The sequence below is a fragment of the Anabrus simplex genome, chromosome 1, assembly GCF_040414725.1.
Source record: "Anabrus simplex isolate iqAnaSimp1 chromosome 1, ASM4041472v1, whole genome shotgun sequence".
Taxonomy (NCBI): Eukaryota; Metazoa; Arthropoda; class Insecta; order Orthoptera; family Tettigoniidae; genus Anabrus; species Anabrus simplex.
In genome coordinates, this window is record NC_090265.1 from 1397600040 (window position 1) to 1397618200 (window position 18161).

The window sequence follows — 18161 nt, forward strand, 5'->3', positions numbered from 1 at the left end:
TTTACCAGATTGAGGAAGAGAGCGTATTCTATAAAGTAAAATGAAATAATAAAACAAATTTGAAATAGGTACTTTTTAACTCGCGTACTTTCTTCCTTAAAATATACCTAGGTATAGTGGTTTGGGTATTTTGAAAGCTAGCTAATTTTCAAAAGAAGCGGCCATTATCGGGCAACGGATTTTCCAGGTTGACAGTAACCTTCTGATTGGATTCGCGGTATTAAACGTCCAAGAATATCACCTGCGAACTATCATCAAATTACTATGAAGGTTAGCAACCCCGGCTGACGGGTAAACGCACCCTAGCAAAGGAGGAAAAGTGGTTGGGACAAGTCCGTTACGTCGCAACAAGTCTTGCCTGGAGATAACGAATACTTGTGCTGTTTAACATTGTCGGCTTATTAGCCGAGAACCCTGATTACTGTGATAATTACCTGGCAGCTTGTTCCCTAGTAAAGGCACTAGTAACAAGAATGCTATGTTAACATTCGCCATGCTCCGGGAGGGCTGTATGGAAAGTTTTCTATTTGCTTCGAGCGTAACAAGAGACCGACAGAATAAGGCAGGAAGTTCCGTAATACTGTAAGACATATACATGTTTTTAACAGAGGAAAGTAATTAAGTTATTTTTCTTTGAGTTATGGACAATATCCTGTTATGTAGTGGGGACACTTTCACCTGTTCTGCTCTCCTCCCTTACTTCGATAACGAGAATGATTCATCTTGATGATAAGTGAAGATGACCACCTTTGTGGTGTAGTAGTCAGTGTGATTAGTTGCCACACGCGGTGGCCCGGGTTCGATTCCCGGCTCTGCCACTAAATTTGAAATGTTGTACGAGGACGGGAACGCGGTCCACTCAGCTTCGGGAGGTCAACGGAGTAGAGGTGGGTTCGATTCCCACCTCAGCCATCTTGGAAGTGGTTTTCCGTGGTTTCCCACTTCTCCTCCAGGCAAATGCCGGGATGGTACCTAACCTAAGGCCACGGCCGCTTCCTTCCTTCTTCCTTGTCTATCCCTTCCAATCTGCCCATCCCCCCGCAAGGCCCCTGTTTAGCATAGCAGGTGAGGCCGCCTGGGCGAGGTATTGGTCATCCTCCCCAGCCGACGCAGAGCCTGAAGCTCCAGGATACTGCCCTTGAGGCGGTAGAGGTGGGATCCCTCTCTGAGTCCGAGGGAAAAACCGACAACGGACAGTAAACGGATTAAGAGGAAAAGGAGAAGAAAAAGAAGATAAGTGAAGATATGATGACTGAAAAATCGTTCAAACTTCTCAATATCCGGCTCCTAGGTGGAATGGTCACTGTACTAGTTTTCAGTTCAGATCACCCCTGGTCGATTCCCGGTCACCTGTGGTTAATTACTCTATCTCGGGATCTGGGAGTTTGTGTTTATTTGTAAACACATCTCCGCTTACACACAAACATCACGCTATCAGCCACCACAGAAACATATAATAATGGAAACATCCCATCACTTAGTATTAGCACCAGGAAAGCTACCGGCCGTAAAATTGAACATAATCCACATGCAATAAGGAAGACGCTCGGATGAATAAGCGAAAGAAGAAGAATAGGAAGAAGAAAAAGAAGAATTCAATTTTTAATAGCATGTGATCACAATCTAATACCAATTGAACTACAATAATATTTTGAATAAGTTCCATCACTAGCAACATGCTGTCCATTATTGCCAAATCATCTTTGAACGACTCTAGTTTCTTGCGACGTCGGCAGACAAGACGGATCCAAAAATGCTTAACACTGCAAGATGAAGAAGTTATCTTACGGAGTACAATCACCGAGCCTCCGTGGCTCAGGCAGCAGTGCGTCGGTTGCTCACTGCTGGGTTCCACGGTTCAAATCCCGATCCCTCAATGTGAGATTTGTGCTGGATAAAGCGGAGGCGGAACAGGTATTTTTCCCTGGTACTCCGTTTTTTTCTGACATTTTTCATTCCAGCAACACTCTCCAATATCATTTCATTTCATCTGTCAGTCATTAATTATTGCCCCAGAGGAGTGCGTCAGGCTTCGGCAGCCGGCACAATTTTTATTCTCACTGTAATTTGGAGGCTTTATTTATTCCATTACTGACCCAGTCGAATGACTAGAAACAGCTGAGGATTTTCATTTCCTGTACAATCTTGTATTATTAATAGTCTTCAATTGGGTTTTCTAACAGCTGAACTAACAATTAAATATATGAAAGCTCTATCTGTTCAGTAATATGTGAAGAAACGAAGTAGCTTGCTACGGCACGAGCTCGAAGATTTCATTGTTAACACCCCCAATTTTTATGGATATAATCTGCAGGAAAGAGGAATTATCAAGGTATCGTTACACATTCAATAAAGAAAGATTATGGAAGTAGTCTATATCCATATTTAGTTACTTCTTCATACAACAGGCCAACGGCCGTAGCCGTATTGAAACACCGGATCCCGTCAGATCTCCGAAGTTAAGCAACATTGGGCGTGGTCAGGAGTTGGATAGGTTGCCAGGCGCTGTTGGTGGGGGGTAAGGGAATGGAGGAGCGGAAAGGAACTGGCCACCCTACCGCATGTAAACTCCGGCTCAGGAACACCTCTGCGGAGGTTCGGACCTGCCTTCGGGCAGAATAACCCTTACCTTACCATACAACAGCGATTGATAGAGCACAAATCGATATTTGGGTACCAATACCTACTCTGACTGTACTCAGTATGAAGCTGTTTAAAAAATATATTACTGTGGCTTCAGATATCTGAGGATCAAATGCGCTTTATTATTTGAGAAGGAATGACGGTAAGGAGCAAGTTATTTGAAGGTAAACTTTAAGTTTTGCAAGAAATAGTGGAAACATATTCGTGAAACGACAATCGAGGGTTAAACTGTAGTAACAAAATGAAAAATTGATAAACTGCCAGTGAAAAGCCACATTATTTTATCCGAAACCGGCAGTCAGTACATTCGAAAACATTAAAGCCAACAATCCTTATCTGTGAATGCAAACTTTGTAAGAAAGCATTGGTTCAATGAATAACATTGTGTTACGGAACGCACCTGAAGGAAGGCGGAGTTATCAACGTATCTTGGCATATTGGATATGGAAATAAATCAAGAGCTTCCTTCAGCTGAGGAAAGATACATGTGATTTCTGTGATAAATTCTAAGTGAACGCAAGAATTGAAAGAGGAAATGGTAAATCAATCAATCAATCAATCAATCAATCAATCAATCAATCAATCAATCAATCAATCAATCAATCAATCAATCAATCAATCAATCAATCAATCAATCAATCAATCAATCAATCAATCAATCAATCAATCAATCAATCAATAAATCAATCAATCAATCAATCAATCAATCAATCAATTAATCAATCAATCAATCAATCAAAACTGATCTGCATTTAGGGCAGTCGCCCAGGTGGCTGATTCATTATTTGTTGTTTTCCCAGCCTTTTCTTAAATGATTTCCATGAAATTGGAAATTTATTCAACATCTCCCTTGGTAAGTTACTCCAATCCCTATCCCCCCTTTCTATAAATGAATATTTTCCCGAATTTGTCCTCTTGAATTCCAACTTTACCTTCATATTGTGATCTTTCCTACTTTTAAAGACGCCACTCAAATTTATTCGTCTACTAATGTCGTTCCACGCCATCTCTACACTGACAGCTCGGAGAATACCACTTAGTCGAGCAGCTCGTCTCCTTTCTCCCAAGTCTTCCCAGCCCAAACTTTGCAACATTTTTTCAACGCTACTATTTTGTCGGAAATCACCCAGAACAAATCGAGCCGCTTTTCTTTGGATTTTTTTCAGTTCTTGAATCAAGTAATCCTGGTGTGGATCCCATACACTGGAACCATACTCTAGTTGGGGTCTTACCAGAGACTTATATGCCCTCTCCTTTACATCTTACTACAACTCTTAAATATCCTCATAACCACGTGCAGATATATGTACCCTTTATTTACAATCACATTTATGTGATTACCCCAATGAAGATCTTCCCTTAGATATATTAACACCCAGATACTTACAATGATCCTCAAAAGGAACTTTCACCCCATCAACGCAGTAATTAAATGTGAGAGGACTTTCCCCTATTTTTCAAACTTACAACCTGATTTTTAACCCCGTTTATCATCATACCATTGACTGCTTATTTATTTATTTATTTATTTATTTATTTATTTATTTATTTATTTATGTATTTATTTATTTATTTATTTATTTATTTATTTATTTATTTATTTATTCACGAAGCACAAGATACAGCTACACTGAACAAATTTCACTTGCACTGTCAGCATACTATTTAACAAACGTAAACTTTCATAATAAAATACACAACATTATCGAGGTCATGTTGCATTTGCTCACAATCTTGTAACTTTTTTATTACTCTACACACAATAACATCATCCGCAAAAATCCTTATCTCTGATTTCACTCGAATATGAGAAGAATAGAATTATGTTAAGAATAGGGAAGGAAATATTAAGGTCATTGCAAAAAAAGACGACTTGCTTTGTACTGCGGATTTTTATTTTCAGTAATGTTAAATACTCTACATGCCTACGTTTCAAAACTGTATTACAAAGCGGGGCTATGAGTTTACAGCAACTGTTTGTATATGACTTCTGCCTTTATGAAGGCTGGTGCTACATTTGGTAGGAGTGTAAGTGTCAACTTATGAAGTTACTTCATCCGTGAAGGAATTCAGAGATGAGAATGTAAGGCGTTGTAAGAAGTAAGAGTGATTTGTGCTCTTTCTCGGACAACTGCGACCAAAACTTAAACTGTAATGTGGTTTCCATGTTCATGTATGCAGCTGTGATTACTGCATCAACATTGCGCGTCATTGTGTGGAAAGATGACAAGCGTAAAAGGAGGGATACAGCATCCATAGTGTCACAGACAAATAAACCTAGAACATTCCCATGTAAACGCCAGTGTAGTGGTGCGCGGTCGTCAGAGCTGTGAGAAGATAGAATACATAAAATGTAGTAGATATTGAGAAATCAAGTATTCAGTGAAATAAGCAAGCAGGCAAGCGATAGACATTGAGATGGCAGAGTAATTAAGATAGAAGCTGGATACGAAGTTAATATTTTTGTGAACATTTAGCTGAAGAACTCAGTGACCAGTCCGGTATAAGAATTTGGAATAAAATTATAAATTTCAAATTATCGTACCTACGTGCTCTTGCTTTAATTCTTCTAAATGCACCAGACTACCGCTTTGAAGAGGCCGCGCATGTTAACGCTGCTCTGCATTCGGGAGACGCGTGTGTTCGAACCCCACCGTCAGCTGCCCTGAGAATGGTTTTCCGAGGTTTCCCATTTTCGTTTCCAGGAAAATTCCGAGACAGTTTCTATTCACAAGCCACGGCCGATTCTTTCCACCTCCTTACCCAATTTCATTCATTACTCTATCATCCATTTCATCTTGAATAGTTCATCAATAGAGGTTGAAGTCAGGGGGGACGCTCGTCCTTAAAACATGCCATAAATTAATCTCATCTCATCCGCAACCGCGTATCATAAAAGAGGGACTAAGAGGTATGTATGTATATATACATACCAGAGTAGCACTCCCATATCCTCTTGACATACGAGTACTGCATATAACTTTTCTGCTGTAATATCGTACATTATTTGTCTAATACATTGACTTAACTACATTATTCTGTCCGGCTCCATGGCTAAATGGTAATCGTGCTGGCTTTGGTCACAGGGGTCCCGGGATCGATTCCCGGCAGGGCGGCGAAGTTTAACCATAATTGGTTAATTCCTCTGGCACGGGGACTGGGTATATGTACCATATTCATCATCATTTCATCCTCATCACGACGCCCAGGTCGCCTACGGCCGTCAAATCAAAAGACCTGCACCAGGTCTCTCCGGAGACCACCCGCCATTTTTTTTACTACATTATTCTCATCTACCAAGCGAGAAGGCCTGCTAATTAGTAGGTGACACGTAGTTAGCGTGACCAATCTTCTCGACCCATCTTCTTGGCTTTCTAGATTGTTTTCTAACTCACCGTAAGACAGCACTTTAGTTGTGAACACGCAGGCTGAGTGGACCTCTGACCATCCCTCAGATCCAAGTAAATATCTGTAATGTGACCCGCATTTCGAGAGGCAGGCATTATACCCCTAGACTGCTGGGACGGCATTCGCTAAATAGTTGCAGTAAACTTAACGGCTCGAGCTGCACATGTCGCTGAGAAAGCAGTACCGTTTTTCTGACAATGCTCTTCATATACATTATTTTTCTTAAGCCTGGTCACACCTCCCAGCCAAGTATGGATAGGCAGTCTACCGGAACAATTTTCGTCGCATTCATGTGAAAAGTAAAATGAACCTTACCACACTGTAGTGTATGTTTCATTAACGTATTTACGCACTCCTACAGTGTGATGTATTTAACATTCATTCTCCTTTACACGTTAACATAGGAAAATTAACACAACGAAAATTGTTCCGATGGACTGCATATCCATATGAGACTGAGAGCCGTAACCAATCTTAAAGAAAATAATGGATAGGAAGAACATTGTCAGATAAGTGGTATTACTTCCTCAGCGACGTTATTCTCTCCAAATTATTTCAGTCGCTACTTTTGCCTGCGAAATTATCTTTGCAATCTGGAGATCACGTTATATTACTGTTGGATATATTTCATTCATATCCTAAAGACAAGGCCTTGTCGCTGCAACCACATTTGTCTCTCATATGCTGAGCGTTTCAGGTCAACATATTTTTTTTCAAATTAAGCCTGTCCATCACGGAATCCAGATACTTCTTCCTCGGCCTTCCTCTTCCCTTCTTACCCAGAACTTTTCCTTCCATCAGAGTCGTGAGGAATGTGTTATATCGAAGTGTGTGGCCAAGGAATTTGGTTTTCCTCCTTTCTACAGTTTGGTCAATTCCCTTGTTTCGTTTATTTCCTTAAGGACCCTATTGTTTGATGGTGTTATAATGTTAAGCTAGTAGTAAGCTCAACCTATGGTGTTGTAAGCCGTAGTGTTAAGCACTGGAAATACTTAAGTTGTGTGTGAATTTGTATATGATAATACTGGATTTAGAATGTTAAGCTTGCATCCGGGAGATAGTAGGTTCGAATCCCACTGTCGGCAGCCCTGAAGATGGTTTTCCGTGGTTTCCCATTTTCACACCAGGCAAATGCTGGGGCTGTACTTTAATTAAGGCCACGGCCGCTTCCTTCCAAATCCTAGGCCTATCCTCTCCCATCGTCGCCATAAGACCTATCTGTGTCGGTGCGACGTAAAGCCCCTAGCAAAAAAAAAAGAATGTTAAGCTAGTAGTATTTCTTGTCATATTTTCTTTTCAGGAATTGCTTGTACTCTTGTTGTTGTTATTGAGTAATTATGTTTTAGCTTTAGTTTATTATTACACTACTGTAAGTGATCATTGCAATCGGTATATTTCCCAATTGCGATATATTTGTTAATAATAATAATAATAATAATAATAATAATAATAATAATAATAATAATAATAATAATAATAATTAGACGCTGATTTTGAATTTGCATGTAAAGTCCTTAGCCCGGATGGTATGCTCCCAAAAATATCCACCATGTTGTAAGTACACTAGGCATCACGGAACAAGCATGCTACTAATATGAGTGAGGCACTTTCCCGTTGCTTTCTTTCCTTATCAAGCGAGAATGAGCTATTTCATATCAGTTTACCAAGCCCATAGAAATACAAGCCAATTACACACCCTATGAGCCAACACTTGCACACTGTTCATTACTGGGGTTGGTTATGTAAGGAATGGCATTATTTGTACCATTCATACCTCAGCCACTCTCATATCGTCAAAGCCAAGGTCAAAGCAGAACACTGTATCTATTGGTCACAAACCCAAACGAAAGAGGCGTTCACTACTGTGGAGCGTGCAACTTGAGAAACCACGCAATGAGAGCGACCGGAGTTTAAGGATCCAGTCATAAATTAGTCAACATTTGCAATAATTTAGTAATTCCAATAAAATAACAGGATTAGTTCTTAAATTGCAACACGAGGCAGTGCCGCAGTTGTTCGTAATGAAAATGAGGTTGAGAATGTTAGGTAATAATCACCGCAACTAACATTTCCAAGACAGTCTGGTGGTTTACTCAAGTAAAGTAACTTGAAAGATATGTTTCATGATACTGAACCCTTTGGTCCATAATGAGGGATACCTACCTTTCTTACCTATCAGCAAAGTTCATGAGATCTGTCTCTTGGGTCGTATCGGGTTCTTCGTCACTTGCTGAGGTAAAGGTAGGGTTCAGTAATTCTAATCTATTTACTGGAATGAAAGGTCTGTTTAAAAGATTTCTATTCATTCAGGAAAATTTAAAGCATTCTGATATGTCAACAGCATCATTGAAGTCAACTGTATCCACTGGACACCACAATCATTTTTCATAAAGGGTCAGAACACTGGTGTGAGCCTTTGACGTAACTGCCTGATGGGCGTTCTTCCTAGAAACCATTGTCTCAATTATTAATTATTTAAGAAAGGAAAATCTGGAAATCCTTAAATTCGGCTTCCTTGTGAGACCACATGTACCATCATAGTGATTCGTTATGGTCCAGCCCTCGTAACAGGAACTCTGGACTCCGGGTATAATTAAGGCCGTCCAATCGGTGTGCCACACAGTGGTCATACGACATGGACCCTTAATTGAATCGATGTGACCTGCGTGTATGTCATGGACCGACATCTAAACTTCTAAGTTACTTTAAAGTCATTGTGGATGATGACCGCAAGGAAATGATGCTACAGTGGCATATGGCCCTAATCTGAGTCACTGACGTTGATGACCCCTGACCATCCAAGTTTCTAGGCTGAAGGCTAAACACAATTAAGTTACATCGGTTGATGACCAAAGTTTCCACTTTACTATCCCAGCACATTCACTGCTTAATCAATCAAAGTTAAATAATTACAACAATAGCAATGCCCACAAACTTTGTGGCAGTAAAATCCATTTCCTTCGGATATGTCCCCTTAATCGTTACTTTACCATTTAAATATTCCCCCGAAAACAAACTAAGATTTCCAGAATGCGTCTCCATGTTATTCGCTTGATTAACCCATATATGCCCACAGGGTCGAAAACGACCCACAATAGTCATCTGCCATCATTTATCCCCATGGATTCGTTTTGGACTTAAAATCATGATTATGTATTTGTCAGCATGTTGGCTATTATTGTGAATGTGTGATTGTTGATTTGAAGCTGTATTGTTTGCCTTGTAACTGCAAACAGATTGCTGTGTTACATCCTTCAGCATAGTATTGATGCAGTGCGGCAGAAAATGCAAGTTGACAATTTTGCTGTTTATTATTTTAGCTTGGTTCTTGTGCTGTTACTTAGAGTAAAGAATATAGTTTACGAGTACATGTCACAAGTTTTTTAATTTTTCTATATGGTCATATAATAAAACGAGATATTTGATATGGGTCGTTTTCGACCCTGTGGGCATATCAGGAACCTTTCATGCATTTCATCAAACATGATCATAATTGCATTATTGCTCAATGATAAGATATAGCTTAGTTTCTTTCCGTTATTATTGCAACGTTTTTATATTTGGGGAGAGGGAATTATCACGGGAACCTATTACAGACTCGGTGCTAAAACTTAAGAGTTCTTCTCATGTTTCCTAGTTTCCCAAACAGTCTTATAACTTTTGAGATTTTAGAAGAGCTTGAAAGGTTATCTTCCAAACAAGAGGTTTCAACTATTGATGTGGCTATACAACCTCCCGCTGATGAAGGTCATTGCTTCAGACAAAAGGTGTAAAGGCAACAGGAACTGTTAGAAAGGGCCGTACGGGACACTGTCCACTAAAGGGAATTGGAGCCTAGAGGACCATTTGACACAATGATAAACAAGAAACACGGTGTCAGTGCAATTAGGTGGCATGATAACAGCGTTGTTACGTTCCTGTCAAGTGAGTACGGAGTTCATCCTATTCGACCCACGCAAAGGTAGTCTTCAGCACAGAAGAAAGGAATTGCCATTCCTCAGACATTCAGTTTTCATCAGTACAATGGTTATATGCGCGGATTGGATCAAATGGATAGCAATGTTGTTGTGTACCGGGTTGGAAAGGGGAAAGAAATGGTGCTAGATGTTTATGTGAACAATGCCTTCCTTCTAGCTCGTTCCCTTGGAAGAACCAATGATCTTCTATCATTTCGTAGGGAACTAGCTAAAACGCTTCTTCTGAAATATGGAGTTGCGCGAACACAACCCGGCCCATCTACCCGATCAAGGAATGTCATAAAGAATGTCCCAGAAATCGCACGCAAAAGTGATGGTCATATGATTACTGTGGGTCAGAAACGTAAAAGATGTGTTTCGTGCAAAAGTAAAACCACGAAAGCATGCAAGAGATGCAATGTCGCATTGCATGATAAATGTTTCTCAAAGTTTCATGCATAGCTTTTCATGAAGACTGAGACTTCAGTGAAAGATGCACACAGTGCTTGTAAATTTCTAGTGCTGCAATATTTTGTGAATGTGTTGTAATTCACCATTGTACTTGAACTCATAATTATCTGTGTAATAATATTTGTGTATAATTGTAATAAACAAAACAATAACATTTCACACAATAATGGTTATGTGTATTAGTAAATAACTGTAAGATATGTAATTACAACAATTTAGGAAAAGGTAGTTTATATGCCCACAGGGTCGTTTTCGACCCATGGCCAATCAGACAGTAACGCTAATAGAAACAAAAAATCAGTGTTGCCATTAACCTAATATCACTAAAAGAAGCAACAAATGTGAAAATGAGCACTTCATTCAAAAACAAAAGTTGCGGGCATATATGGGTTAAAGTTATTTCTTAATGCGGTTTCACTGAATTTAATAATTAAATAAATTTAAATGATTTAACGAAATGTTAAAGAACAACAATTTCTATCTCCGCGGACTCTGGTTTCTTCACAAATTCCTACGCAGCTGTGATGTAAATTCAATCATGTGATGTTTATCTGGCTGGAAAAGAATTGTTACATAATTCATGTCCAGTTATATATCTTGTCTCATGATCTCACACTTTAGATCTAATCTAATCCTAGCCATTATTAACACTTGAATATCCTAATAATCTACGTACAAACCAAACAACTCGCCATATAATTACGATGTCATATCTCGTCATACCATTTATAAATTTTGCGCACCCCTCACAGACAAACCACTCATCACTACCATCGATCTATATTTTGGACAACCCTGAATTTGGTTACTCTTGTTCCTTATACTCGAAGTTCGTGGTTTCAAATGTTCATTATGTCCCCAATTAAACAAATTTACAGTATTCCACAATACTCAGGTTATTACCGGATATGGATTTCAACTAAATTCAATTTTTAAAGTTCTCCCCGGTCGAGAATACAATCTCAATTCCACGTGTGTCCCATTGTCTTACGGTGAAACCCTCTCAGCTGAGGCCTCTCGTCCCCAAGTTCGTTTGGCAGTAACATGAAACGCCTGGTTTGTTCTACTTGACTGGCTTCTCAAAATGCTCCCTTTTAAACTCTGCCGACATATTTAAACAAATACGATATTCTAACCAACAAAATGCACAGATTATGCTTCAAGATGCCCACAATAAATATACGCGTCGCAAATTAATACCGCTATGGATTTCTATATATTTCTTTCCATTCCCAACATCATAAAATATTCCTCGGGCTTCCATGTCCCGGCTTCAATGACAGGTCTAACCTGATTCACAAATCTCATTTCGACTCCCACGACAACTAACCTCTGTTCCCTACTCACAACTACCATCGACAAAGAACTGGAATAAAGTCCTTACTAGAAATCTCGACGTCTAATATCGCACAATGCTTTAATCATGAATAACTTCGCATAACATGATATCGTATTTTTAATAACTTGATTTTTATGAAAAATGACTGAAACATTCTACTAGATCTTTTTATTGTCAGTCATACACAGTTTAAAATGGGCCTAGAAAACGTTTCTCTCCGTGACCAAATTCATCACACTTCTCTCACCCGACAGCGCGCTTCCTCTCGATTGAAAATGAGTAACCATGGATTTCTATATTATCTACGTCCAAATTACAGACAGAAAAAAATTTACGTCGAATAAACATCTTAATTTGACATCACAAAATATAGCAATAAGCACACACTCGGGAATGGCGATCTACATTGGACGTGGTATCACTTCGAAACCCTATTCAATAACTTTTACAACATTATACGGCACTCGCAAGACATCAAAAATGTTATCCAAGTGGAAAATAAAACAAATGACTCTTTTAGTCGTATTCTCACATTTACAAAACTTAATAGGGGTGACCACTGCGTCGTATATCTCCATTCAAATCCACTTTTAGAGATCATGAAACAAGATATAATAGGTAGGAAGATGGAAAGTCACCTACCTCATGTAGTCACACCATTGTTCGTCATAGGGCTCACCTGCGACCCTGGCATGTTATTTAGCCATTTTTACATTCATGGCTTTACAGATTATTATTATATTTCTTCAGGTTTCCTGGAATAAAGCATAAAAAAAGAAATGCCCTTCACTTTTTTTGTTGAGCGCACACGATGGACTGTAATTTCTTTTCGCACACGAATTACTTTCTTTACAAATTTATTCGGTACCTTAACCGTCCTCTCTGATACAATTATTTCACTCAAGAAAACTATCTCCTCATGGAGTCAAGACCCCAGCCACAATGGCTAGAATCTGCAGTTGAACTCAGTCTACTTTTGTTGTTTGATTTCAGAGAGCAGCTCAACACTTCATCGTCCGCTTTGTATCACAAATGCCGGAGAAGGAGACTTCGTCATGGCGTCCCTTCATATTTATACCAGTTACCCCCTCTCTTCGGGTATCTCCCTTTGCCGCCAAGAAAATTTCTATAAATTTTCTGACTTAACTAAACAGTAATTACAAGAGTTTTGAAAGTGACTACATACTTGCTATATTTCTAGCGGTAGTGTTCATGGACATTTAAAATTTATACGGGTTCGATTTGTGGGATAAATGACCTCCTTTGATAGGCACTAAATTTTTTTTACTTGGCTTGGGTCACGCCATGTACACGCGCTTTGAAATAGTTCGCAAAACTGAAGATTCTTCCGCCGTTGACACGTGTGGCTGACGTCATGTATCCCAGAGCGTGGGACCGAAGGTAATCACCCCCTCGTCACGTGTCAAATCCATGGTATCAAGAATCGAACTTCTAAATAAATTGTCAATTTTGTATAATGCTCTTAGGGCACAAACGTCATGGGTTCAATACGTTACTTCAATTTGTATGTCAAATTTTAGTAACATGCCGTACATAAAATTAGGGTACAGATATTATTTGATATCAAACTAAGTTTTAAAATTTGATGATCGATTAATGATTAATTTTATAGTTTGTACTTCCCAGTTCTATTTTGTTCCAGGCTTCCATAATGAGCCATTGCACATATTCGATGCCCCGACCTCATCCGCCTTCTGTTCAATGTGTGAATGCCCCTTTCAGGTTTCGAATGGCATGACTGTTCATTTTGGGTTCAGTTTACAGGAAACTTCAAATTAAGAACTATCTCACCTTGCTCCGCGCATAAAATACTGTATTTTAAACTTTCAGCAACCGTTGGATAATACCCTGTCTATGAGGGCACAGTTCGTGATTTTTTGAAATAATTTTTCTTCTGTCAGGACGAGGAGCCATTGAAAAAGCCACAATTCATCTTATCTGCACACACGGAAGTTTACAATGGACTTTGTTGTGTGTAGTAACAGACAAAATAAAGAAAGGCGAAGAATGACTGACCTAGTCTCCAAAACAGTTTGCACGAAACTGGGCCTTCATCGAGATGCTGCCTTAAGATGAGTTTTACCGGGCGAGTTAGCCGTGCGGTTAGGGGCGCGCAGCTGTGAGCTCGCATCCGGGAGATTGTGGGTTCGAATCCCACTGTCGGCAGCCCTGAAGATGGTTTTCCGTGGTTTCCCATTTTCACGCCAGGCAAATGCTGGGGCTGTACCTTAATTAAGGCCACGGCCGCTTCCTTCCCATTCCTAGGCCTTTCCTGTCCCATCGTCGCCATAAGACCTATCTGTGTCGGTGCGACGTTAAGCAAATAGAAAAAAAAAAGGATGAGTTTTGCTGAGAGTAAAAGTAAATAAGGGAAGCATGTTTACAAAATCATTCTGTTCAAACATTTATATAATCATATTCTTCAACTTCCGCCACTTTGTCCATTCTCTGGCCGGGTCGTGGGTGCGAACTGTGCCGCACATGTGGATCTCGCCCTTTTAAGCCTGATTGCCGGTGATGACGCTATCCTCATTTGGAAGGATGTATTACCTCAGTGCCGTAGCAAAGATCGGCTGATGGTTGAGGGTGAGGAGTTATAGTTACAAAATGATAGTAGAACATAATGAAGGTTCATGTATGACTTGTCTTTGTAAGGACATTGATATAAGTGAATTACCGATCTGTTGGTTATACAATTCTGTCTCTGAATGTTTACTTGGTTTATTACTAATTGTCAGTCCGGCTCCATGGCTAAATGGTTAGCGTGCTGGCCTTTGGTCACAGGGTCTCGGGTTCGATTCCCGGCAGGGTCGGGAATTTTAACCATCATTGGTTAATTTCTCTGGCAAGGGGCTGGATGTATGTGTCGTCTTCGTCATCATTTCATCCTCATCACGACTCGCATGTCACCTACGGGTGTCAAATCAAAAGACCTGCACCTGGCGAGCCGAACATGTCTTCGGACACTCCCGGCACTAAAAGCCATACGCCATTTCATTTCACTAATTGTCAGTTTCTGTTTTTTTTTTTTTCTTTTTATAAAAATTCCATTGGGGGTTCTAATCCCCAGGAACCCCCAACCCTTGGCTACGCCCCTGTTAACTATTCATGTTTCTATGTTGCGTTGAATATATATCAAGAGGAACGTATTGAGAAAAAGACAGAACACCTAACCGTCCGACACGGAAAAAATCATTGATTGGACCTAATGTTGAACCCAGGATCCACTGTACAGACGGGCTGGACACTAACCATTCAACTAAGGAGCGACAGCACTACAACCGTACATTTCCAGAAGAGTAAATGCGAGGAGAGTCGTGTATCAGTCAAAGTTATTCCATTGCTAAAGGTTGGGAACTATTATTACTTTCTTCTCCTTACATCGCCGGGCTGAGTGGCTCAAGCAGTAAGGCGGTAGCCTTCTGAGCCCAAGTTGGCAGGTTCGCTCCTTTCTCAATCCGGAGGTATTTGAGGATGATCAAATACATCAGTCCCGTGCCGGTAGATATATTGGCACGTTAAAGAACTCCTGCGGGACAAAATTCTGGCACCTCGGCGTCTCCGAAAATCCTAGAAGTAGTTATTGGAACGTAAAAACATTAACATTTTTAACATAGCGCCGCTCATACGACGTCAAAGTATGGAAATTTAGGCTGCTAACTAAAGAACTATGTCCGGCTAGTGATAAAACCGTAGTTGTGGATTGTTTAGATCCAGCTAGTGGTAAGACCATTTTGGTAGGGGCAAGCAAAGGGCGTCTGAAGGTGCCAGCGGCCAGGCTAGAGCTGCGAATGTTACAGCTTGGTTATTCATTTCAACTACTGCTGTCTTCACAGTATGCATTTAGTTAGAGTTACGTATTCAAATATTAATCAAAGTCAGACATGCTATGTTGTACAATAAACTGGCTGTAAGGTCGACTGGCAAAAAGCCAAAATTGAAATAAAAATGAGATGAAAAATAGTGCCACGAAGAGTCCCACAGGGCAGTAAGTATCCCATGGAACGGTGTTGCTCCTTCCTGCATTACGATGACTCAAGATCGCCTCAGAGAAGACACTACCCTTTTGTTTCTGCTTCCTGAAGGGAGAGTTGCCCAGTTCGGTCGTGCTATTAATTGACCTTTCCCTCCAACCTTAAGTTTTACTACTTAGAGTTGTCGAGTTCGAATCCACCCATGTGTTCTTGACCCTGTTTTGCAGCCATATGTTACGAGTTAAGAACATCATAATGTATTTTATATTACTGAGCAGGACAATATATTACATCGTGGAAATATATTAGTCGATTCCTCGTTGCAATAACAAACTGTAATCTTTGAGAGCCTTAATCTCTGTGACTGCTGGATGATAGAGTAACAGGACGGAGTACGTTCGTCTTTTTAACAATCCTTTCAGAAACAAGCGAGACGTAGAGACTTGTCAGACCAAGGAATGTTTCGAACAATCCCAAGAGACTAGCTTAGCCAGGCCTGGAATGAATGAATGCGACCCGCGGGAAGGAAAGACAAGAACAAAAAGACCAGTCGGTTCATGCTTTCTACCAGCAGTCAAAGGGACTGGACTTGGCTTTTTCAAACACCAGCACGACCTTTTCAGAACCGAATCGCTTCCTTCTAACTTTTACACTAGACCAACAATCTCTGAGAGAGCGATGCTGTGGGATGAATCAAAGAAACCGGAGAGATGTTTGCTCTGTGTTTTAAGATAAAAATTGCGTAACGCAATGTTATTTAGAGAACCATGCAGAAGATTAAAGATTCTAATAAATGTTGTCCACAAGACGATTTTTCAATAAAATAATGATCTAGAGAGATAATATATTTGTATATAAATTAGTAATAGAAGAGAATGTTCATGTTTACATTCATGCTTTCTACTGTCAACCTATGAATAAGAAATCCTAAGTCCAACTAGCTTTTACCCTCTTACATCTAATTCGGTCCAAATGTAATCCAATATAAAGATAGTTTGGTATGAAATTTCACTTCTTTCTTACAGACTAAAATTTGTCAAAAGTACAAGCTCAGTGCATTAGCCTTGCTACATCTTGACTCGAATTAATTTACTATCTACCAATCTAAATATTTTATTGTTATAATTATTATTATAAATAATAATATTAATATATATATTAATAATAATAATAATAATAATAATAATAATAATAATAATAATAATAATAATAATAATAATAATAATATGTAACACAATTCAATAGAAAAATTATATTTGGTACACTTCAGTTGAACATGACATTGATTTATTTTATAAATTGAAATTAGACTACTCTACGTTCATATAATTCATACATTATACAATATATTCGTGCATTATGAATGTTTCTATCTTGTTATTAAACTTTTAAAGAACTCCTTACCCCTTCGTTGTTATCTTTTAATATTCCTTTATCTTGCTGTTAATATATTCTATGTTTAATAGCATTGTTACATGGCACTACCCGGATACTTTTTTTAATGTTATATTTAGGATTACCGGGCGAGTTGGCCGTGTGCGTAGAGGCGCGCGGCTGTGAGCTTGCATCCGGGAGATAGTAGGTTCAAATCCCACTATCGGCAGCCCTGAAGATGGTTTTCCGTGGTTTCCCATTTTCACACCAGGCAAATGCTGGGGCTGTACCTTAATTAAGGCCACGGCCGCTTCCTTCCAACTCCTAGGCCTTTCCTATCCCATCGTAGCCATAAGACCTATCTGAGTCGGTGCGACGTAAAGCCCCTAGCAAAGAAAAAAAAAATTAGGATTTGTATTACCTTTTAATTACGTGCGACCGAGCTCGATAGCTGCAGTCGCTTAAATGCGGCCAGTATCCAGTAATCGGGAGATAGTGGGTTCGAGCCCGACTGTCGGCCGCCCTGAAGACAGGTGCTGGTACATCGAAAGGAATCACGCATTATTTTCCTTGCGTCTATTTTTTCGGAAGGTATTTTGATGTACTGGTGTTTCAGAACAGCAACGAGGTTAGATAGCTCTAAACACTGTCGCTGCGTCTACATGCAACAAATCACCAACGACTACCTGAAAACTTCCTGTGGCAAAGGGTCTCAAAGTTAGTAGTAGCATGTGCACTGGAGACATATGTTACACCTGGTTGGAAACCTAGTTCTCGTTGTTCTACGGAATCGTTTCCCAAGCGATAGCTCACACATCGCCCGACAAAATTAACAAATTTTCATCATCAGAATAAGTATCCGAGTAATAATACAGCCAGGCTGAGTGGCTCAGATGGTTGAGACAATGGCCTTCTAACCGCAACTTGGCAGGATCGATCCTGGCTCAGTCCGGTGGTATTTGAAGGTGCTCAAAT